This window comes from Poromitra crassiceps (assembly GCF_964638095.1).
Source record: "Poromitra crassiceps genome assembly, chromosome: 1".
In the NCBI taxonomy this organism is placed as follows: Eukaryota; Metazoa; Chordata; class Actinopteri; order Beryciformes; family Melamphaidae; genus Poromitra; species Poromitra crassiceps.
Window position 1 is genome coordinate 100,881,869 of NC_139623.1, and position 9,000 is coordinate 100,890,868.

At 46.5% G+C, this 9,000-nt stretch overlaps 1 pseudogene across 1 annotated transcript; it reads right to left on the reverse strand.

Moving 5' to 3' along the window:
• Positions 1–4,531: 4,531 nt before the first annotated feature.
• LOC310772360 (small ribosomal subunit protein eS10 pseudogene) lies at positions 4,532–4,891 on the reverse strand (annotated as a pseudogene). Its single transcript has one exon. The product of its transcript is annotated as a small ribosomal subunit protein eS10 pseudogene (transcript).
• Positions 4,892–9,000: the final 4,109 nt, after the last annotated feature.

Below are 9,000 nucleotides of genomic sequence, written 5' to 3' on the forward strand. Positions count from 1 at the left end.
CTTACTGTCTGTCTACATGCCTGGCTGCTTGCCTTACTGTCTGTCTACATGCCTGGCTGCTTGCCTTACTGCCTGTCTACATGCCTGGCTGCTTGCCTTACTGCCTGTCTACATGTCTGGCTGCTTGCCTTACTGCCTGTCTACATGCCTGGCTGCTTGCCTTACTGTCTGTCTACATGCCTGGCTGCTTGCCTTACTGCCTGTCTACATGCCTGGCTGCTTGCCTTACTGCCTGTCTACATGCCTGGCTGCTTGCCTTACTGTCTGTCTACATGCCTGGCTGCTTGCCTTACTGCCTGTCTACATGCCTGGCTGCTTGCCTTACTGCCTGTCTACATGCCTGGCTGCTTGCCTTACTGCCTGTCTACATGCCTGGCTGCTTGCCTTACTGCCTGTCTACATGCCTGGCTGCTTGCCTTACTGCCTGTCTACATGCCTGGCTGCTTGCCTTACTGCCTGTCTACATGCCTGGCTGCTTGCCTTACTGTCTGTCTACATGTCTGGCTGCTTGCCTTACTGCCTGTCTACATGCCTGGCTGCTTGCCTTACTGTCTGTCTACATGTCTGGCTGCTTGCCTTACTGCCTGTCTACATGCCTGGCTGGCTGCTTGCCTTACTGCCTGTCTACATGCCTGGCTGCTTGCCTTACTGCCTGTCTACATGCCTGGCTGGCTGCTTGCCTTACTGCCTGTCTACATGCCTGGCTGCTTGCCTGCCACTAGAGAAAACTCACTATTTAATAGTACAACTAACAGCATGAGGGTTCTCGCTCTTTGAGTGCAATCAGCTTGAGATAAACTGGTGCCACGTTCCACCTTTAGTAAGTGTCCTTTCAGCAGCCTCTCAAGAAAACCTCTCTCTGTCCTGCTCTCTCTCACTTTCTCTGTCGTGCCATCTCTCTCTCCCCTGCTTTCTTTCTCTCTCTCTCTCTCTCTCTCTCTCTCTCTCTCTCATTTCTCTGTCCTGCTCTCTCTCTCTGCCCTGCTATCAGTTCCACAGACATGCATACATGCACAGACTGTGAGATGCACACACGTGTAAGTGCCATTGATCTACTGTATGCACACTTGTATGAACAGACACAAACACACACACACACACACACACACACACACACACACACACACACACACACACAAACAAACACGAGCACACACAAAATTGTCAAAAATGTACAGTGTGGAGAGATGTCTCCTGACCTTTCAGGGTTCAACAATCATAAAAGGAACCCTGGGGGAATTTCACAGGGGAGGAAAAAAGGCAGCAGACCTCTCGGGCTCAGCTATCTATTCTACAGTGACAGAACGTACTGTCCCATCCCCTCCACAACCTTCCTTTTACAATAGAGTTGGACAGTTTCAGTTAGTGTGTAGGCCAAGTACTGCAGGAAGCAATTCTACTTGAACACTTTCATCTAAATGTCATCACAATATGTTGATTTCAAAGTGGGCCAAAAAAAGGTCGCAGTTACAAAATATGTTTGCTGTTTGGTTTCCTCCAGTCGAGTGTGTCTTCATCTTGTACTGAATTTGCCTACTGCTCGGACTATATTGCTACATCAATGCTGCCAGCTATTCTATAGCAAGCACACATGCTCCTCAGAAGCTACATCAATGCTGCCAGCTATTCTATAGCAAGCACACATGCTCCTCAGAAGCTACATCAATGCTGCCAGCTATTCTATAGCAAGCAGACATGCTCCTCAGAAGCTACATCAATGCTGCCAGCTATTCTATAGCAAGCACACATGCTCCTCAGAAGCTACATCAATGCTGCCAGCTATTCTATAGCAAGCACACATGCTCCTCAGAAGCTACATCAATGCTGCCAGCTATTCTATAGCAAGCACACATGCTCCTCAGAAGCTACATCAATGCTGCCAGCTATTCTATAGCAAGCACATATGCTCCTCAGAAGCACATATGCTCCTCAGAAGCACACATGCTCCTCAGAAGCACATTATGCTCCTCAGAAGCACATATGCTCCTCAGAAGCGCTAGGCTTCCCTCGGAGGCTCAGATCTCATATATCTTCCTCCACATTGACTCTACTCAGGGGTGATGGGGACGGGGGATGGGCAATAAAAGTGATGAAGTGCCCCCCCCCCCCCCTTTCCCTTTGCCTCATACTGTTTCTCCAGCCTTCGCTCACGTTGGCTGAAGACTACTACATTTTGCTTTCTCTATTTGTTTCCTTGTCTCAAAAATTCTGTTTCACCCCCCTTTGTAACCTAATATCTGTATCTCTATACCTTCCCTCATTGTGTTGTGTTGCTCTCGTCCAGCCGACTCTCCCACAGGAAACTCTGAGGCTTATTTCTAGGGTGGAGACTCTAAAGACGATGTGCCATGGGCACACTTTTTTTGGGTGTGTGTGTGTGTGTGTGACCAAACTCATGCCAACTCATGCGCTTAGCATGTCCCTTCTGCGGTCTTCCACATGTGCGGTAGGACCAAACGGTCACCTGGTCAAGGTCTTATGTCCTCTTGTGGTCTGGATGGAAGTGACTCGAGTTGGTCCATGTTGTCACAGTTTCGGGCTTGATTGGCTGTGCTGTGAGCAAGAGTCGTCCAACTTATAACCTCAGCAGGGAAGGATTTATGAAATCACTGATGATGTCACAATGAGATCACAATAATATCACTGATGATGTTACAATGTCTATGACATCACTGATGATGTCACACACCCTATTGATAGTATTCTATTCACCACACGGCCATCTTGGTAGGAAAATAGCAGGTGATTGTAATCAATTATTTCATTCTCTGCCAAAGACGTACCCGGACGTACTTTTAACAATGGCGTTCTGTGCCAAAGACGTACTCGGACGTACTTTCATGTTTTGGCTGTTTACATTACATCAGACACTTTCCCAGCCTGTGACATTGTTTCAGGTCAAACTGATAAAAGGAACCCGCTAGTTTAGTATTTATGGGTGGAGCCTGTGGTCGAAACAGAGTCCGACCCAGAGTTCTCGGATGGCGACGATGGCGAGGAAGACGCCGGCGTTTTTGTTGTTGCTCCATGACGGAGCGCTAGGGCGACGAAGGCTCCCCTTCACAGCGTTCTGATCCGTCTGACACAGATGAATCGGAGGAGGAGAAATGGGTGCCACTTGGAGAGAGCGATGACGATGGTAAAAAGTAGCCTATTTTTTGTATCGCGTTTGAGATGAAATGATCACACACACAACATTCGAGTATAATTGTCACGCATTGTTTATAACTTATGCCGCCGGCATGACTCGCTTCACGTTTCCTCTTGCCAGCTCTCCCTCTCAAGGGAGAGCTCTGTCACACTCAAGGGAGGGGGAATCACATGGATACGTCAAACGCGTCAAACCGCGTCACACACCCGTCCCCAGCAACCAAGGCGAAACATGTGTCACATAAACATTTCAAAGTTTACAGCACTAACGTAGCTATTGTGTGATCTTCTGTGCTAACGTTAGTTATGAGAGGTAACGTGACAGCAGGTAACGTTACAGCACTCGTTATTCCTGTGTGTGTGTGTGTGTGTGTGTGTGTGTGTGTGTGTGTGTGTGTGTGTGTGTGTGTGTGTGAGAGAGAGAGAGTGTGTGAGTGTGACCACATAAGGGTTCGTTCCATTTGTTTATGCTTTTATCAAGCTAAGCTAAAAATCCACATGGCAACTGTAAAAGTAAATTATTTATTTGATTTTGTGCACATATTTATCATACTTTGATAAATACTGCGGCCAAGCCTCATCTGTCAAGAAACCCCAGGGGCCAGACTCTCTCTCTCTCTCTGTAGCCGCTCACTGGGCGGGATGGACCGACACAGCTCCCTCAAATACATTCTCTTATTTTTTATTTTTTATTTATTTATTTGGGAAAACAAATACTGTATAATGTGTCTGATGTGTTACTGAGGCAAAAAATAAAAGGCTCAAAAGAGAGTTCTGCTTGAAACGGTGTCCTTCACTAAAAACCTCTTTTTCTCCTATTTCTGTTCCAAGGAGGGCATTTTTAGTGAAAACAAGCTAACTTCCACTGCTTGTAACTAAACAAGGAAACATGGTAGAGTTTCAGTTTTTTACAAGGGGTAAGAAGAGAGTCTCTGCTTTATTGTGAGATATGTTGTGTAATTTTATTCCTAGCACAGAATATTCTGTGGGTCCTGGAAGATCAGGAAATATGCTCAAAATCCTGGCACTGGGAGCACACAGACCGAAATGACCCTGGCAGAGAATGAGTTAACAGGTGATTACAATCAAGTGACACAAACAGCCAATGAGCTGTGTGTATTGTAGCGCCATTTAGTAGGAAAATGCTTGTGACATCATGGCAATACTATGAATTAAATTCATATTTTTAGCTGCTACCAGCTCTATAGATCGCTCTGTCAGTTGGTCCACAAAAAATTGCCTATCTGGTCGCATGACTACTATTGTTTTTATTATTTATATCATTAGGGGTTCAAGCCCCGAAGTGGCTATATATATATATATATATATATATATATATACCGTAGTATACTTTTTATTGTACAGAAAGTGATACTGAAATTTACTGTGGCTTCTGCCTAAAGCCATGTCCGAAGCAACACCTGAACTGGAATTCCGTGGCTACTCCAGCACCGGCCTCTGCTTTCTTGTCAGCAGCAGGGGGTACAGCAGATTGCCTGTATGTGTCTGTCGGCCCCCCGCAGTTAAAGCGGGCGGTCCTCTCTCCCTCCATTCCCTTGGGCATGGTGGGCCTTGTGGTCTCAGGACAGGTCTGGCGAAGGAGAGTGGTGGGTACGATCTCAGGTGGCATGTGGAGGAAGTCTCTCAGGTACTGGATACCTTCATTGGTGAGGTACCAGTAAAAATGATGCCAGGCAAATTGCTCCTTCACATGACTCCCACACGACTTCAAGGACTGCATCGCTTTCATCACATGAAGGTTGGGCACATTCTTGCCAGCAAGCTCAGCAATGAAGGATTTATAACATCACTGATGATGTCACAATGACATCACTGATAATGTCACAATGTACAGTACAATGACATCAATGATGATGTCACAATGTCTATGACATCACTGATGATGTCACTGTTGATGTCACAATGAGCAATTGTGCCCCACGGAACCAGGCCGCCTCAGCCTGGCTCCATCCAGACCTTCAAAGCCACGCCCACTCAACAGTTGTGGATTTGGATCTTCTTGGTCTGGAATCGCCATGTGCAAATGCCTTTTCTCCGGTTGAAAATACAATCACGGGCGCTGATTGGCTAACGCTGTTGTCAGTGATGCACAACAAACAGACACAGCTGTGGCCAAAGCTAATGTAGCTAGCTAATGCTAGCCAGCTTCTTCACGTTAAGCGGTCGACTTTGTACTTTTAGTTTTAACAGATTTCTTATTAGTCACTGCAGTGTTTGATAAGACGTTCGTTACAACGAAAAGTACAAAGTCAGCCGACTTTGGCTGCTTAAGAGAGGAGTGGAGAAGCTGGCTAACATTAGCTAGCTACATTAGCTTGTGCTTGTGACTAGCAAGACTGCTGTGGCTGCCCAGCCGTGCCGGCCGGTTGCCTCGGGAAGAGCCTGGTGACGCGAGGTTAGGTTGCCGTGGACACCTTGGTCTCTAGTGATTGTTTAGGGAAGACCGAAGGCCGCCGCCTCATAGAAATGCTCTGAAGTGAGTGCAACCTCAGACGAAGAGGAAATGAGTTGATGAATTGACGATGCAGTCTTAATATCAGGCTAGGCCCGCCTTATTATGGTAGTAAGATGCCCAAGCAGGGAGCTAGTGAGCTGTGGTTTGGTCAAAGAATGTACATTGCTAAGAACTGAAGGCTAATAGCTTGTTCCATAATTGCAACATCAGCGCACAGCAAATCCACCATTTTGGCCTGAAGAAGACTATACCGCAATGACGTCAGTAAAACATACCGCCTACAAAGTACTGTACAAAAGTACCTACTGAAATGGCCTGTGTTCTTCCTGGTCATGCATGGTGTGTCTCTCGGTGACAGTGCTGTTGTCAAAAAAGAACAAGACCTTCGTCTCTTGGATTCTATACTCTTTGGTTTGGTTCTGACTTGGCCCGGGATCAGTCACTGCCTGTTAATGTGGTATTCACACATTTTTTACCTTTATTTATACTGGCAGAGGCCACACCATGCTCTTTTCCAGTGGCATTCACATTCACAGTTACACACATTCACACCTGATACATTGCGGCCGCTGAGCAGCTCCACTGGAGGAGCTGTTGCGGGTTCATGGTCTCAATCATGGCACTTTTACAGTAGTTGTTGAGGGAAGTGGAGATCGTTACGCATTTACTCGCCAGCCACATTCTCCAGCTGGTCTGGGGTTTTCAGCTAGCAACCTCTTCATCACAAGCCCAGTTCTCTAACCACTCTAAGCTACCAACAACACTCACTGCCTTGCTATAGGTTCCTATTATAAGTATGCGTGCATATTATTAGGCTTCACAAATCAGAATCACTTTTCAAATCAAGCCCTTATGACAATCACTACATAGCAGTGTAAACTAAAGCATCTCTTTGGTATAGAGATGTAGCCAGTGGTGTAGTGGAGGGTAGACGCAGGTAGACACCGTCTACCTGCAGTACTTATTTTTCAGACGGCTTTACGTCTACTCAGTTCTAAATCTCTGATGCGCATCTTCCATTCAAGTTTTTTCTCTTTTCTGCCTAAAGTCTCTGCCTGGATTCCACCAGGAAACGTTGCATTGCGACACCGGAGCTGGTCGCAGCCTGTCTAGTGTTCGTGAACACCTGTATCCATCAGAGGCGTCCCCGAAGCGGCTCTCCGCTCTGCTCCACTAAACAAATCGGCCTGTGTATTTTCACTTCTCTTGTTGAGTTGCGTCAAGCAGCACAGAGCAGATCGAATTCACAAATTCACAAATTCACAAATACATCACATCGCTTATATTTTGACATTCTGAGTGAGAGCAGAATTAGCTCAAGAGTTTGATGTATAATATATGCATGTCATGTTAAAGTTGTGTGAACTGTCGCAGTTTTTAAATTGTAAACACGGTCAGCCGGCTAGAGTCAGACGCTCAAACTCAGGCTCGATAGGGTTCCATTGCTGTTGTCACCCAGTGACGCGGTTTGTTTACCAAAATGCTGCTCAGCTGATCCCTCGTATATCTCAAAAACTATACATCACATTGCTTATATTTTTACATTCTGAGTGAGAGCAGAATTCGCTCAAGAGTTGTATATAGAGATGTATAGCCTAATATATGCATGTCGTGTTAAAGTTGTGTGAACTGTCGCAGTTTTTAAAATGTAAACAGAGTCAGCCGGCTAGAGTCAGACACTCGATCCTCCCAAAGCTCACGCTCCATAGGGTTCCATTGCCGTTGCCACCGAGTGACGGTTTGTTTACCAAAATGCTGAACCCTCATATTATTGAATGCTTCCATTATTTTGGCAGCTAGGCTATTTGGGTTCAAATTAACTTTAAGTGAGTTGGTTTGAAATGTATCAATGAAATAATATGGGGGGATTAATATGAACAATCACCCCCCCCCCCCAATTATAGCTGGACTAATTAGGTAAAGTATGCAATGAGAGGAGGCAGTCCTATACTCTACTCACTCTACACTATATTTTAAAACTGTAAATAAGCAACATCCCTCATACTAGTTAACACAGCCCAATTCTCATTCTAAAACATTTTTCTGCAGTCATCTATCACCAAGGGCATTTTGAATCACAGCCAGGGGCAGGAAAATCCCTTCAAACTTTGCTTGGGGGATAAGAGCCCAGAAGAGAAGAAAACCTATGCTGACGAATGCAGATGTAATTTAGAACAAAGCCTGAGAGACAATAGACCCTCATGCTGCGCTGTGCCACACAGGAGAACAGCAGCCTATGGGAGATGGCAGGCTGATTTCTTTGTCAATGGGGACTGAGGCTGTCATATCAGCAACGAAGGCCAGGAGACCTGATAGCATCTCAGACGTCAATGTCTCTCCCCTCATTTTCTCTCTGATGCTCTCCTCTCCTCTCCTGTCCCCTCTTCTATCCTAACCTGTCCTACCCTATCCTCTGGCCCTCTACTTTCCTTTCTCCTCCTGCCTTCCTTGCTGAACCCTATGAGACTTAGCAGAACAGAACAATTTTGCTTTAAAGTTGGTCTCAATGAAAATGAAACACGGTCGGAACAATGCTGACTTAGAAAACATCAACAATGACCTTTCATATTGTGATATAGCTGACTTAGATCTATAGCATAGTTAGACATAATTAAGGCCCTTGTAGCCATTTTGGACAGTAGGATAAACCAGATTGAAAGACAAAGGTAGAGAGAGAAAGTACACATGCAAGGAAAGAGGCGGAAATTGGCGGAAAAGATCATAGGTGATCCACTGCACCCCCTATGGTCTGAGTGATCCACTGCACCCCCTATGGTGTGAGTGATCCACTGCACCCCCTATGGTCTGAGTGATCCACTGCACCCCCTATGGTCTGAGTGATCCACTGCACCCCCTATGGTCTGAGTGATCCACTGCACCCCCTATGGTCTGAGTGATCCACTGCACCCTCTATGGTCTGAGTGATCCACTGCACCCCCTATGGTGTGAGTGATCCACTGCACCCCCTATGGTCTGAGTATGCACTGCACCCCCTATGGTCTGAGTGATCCACTGCACCCCCTATGGTCTGAGTATGCACTGCACCCCCTATGGTCTGAGTGATCCACTGCACCCCCTATGGTCTGAGTATGCACTGCACCCCCTATGGTCTGAGTGATCCACTGCACCCCCTATGGTCTGAGTATGCACTGCACCCCCTATGGTCTGAGTGATCCACTGCACCCCCTATGGTCTGAGTATGCACTGCACCCCCTATGGTCTGAGTGATCCACTGCACCCCCTATGGTCTGAGTATGCACTGCACCCCCTATGGTCTGAGTGATCCACTGCACCCCCTATGGTCTGAGTGATCCACTGCACCCCCTATGGTCTGAGTGATCCACTGCACCCCCTATGGTCTGAGTATGCACTCT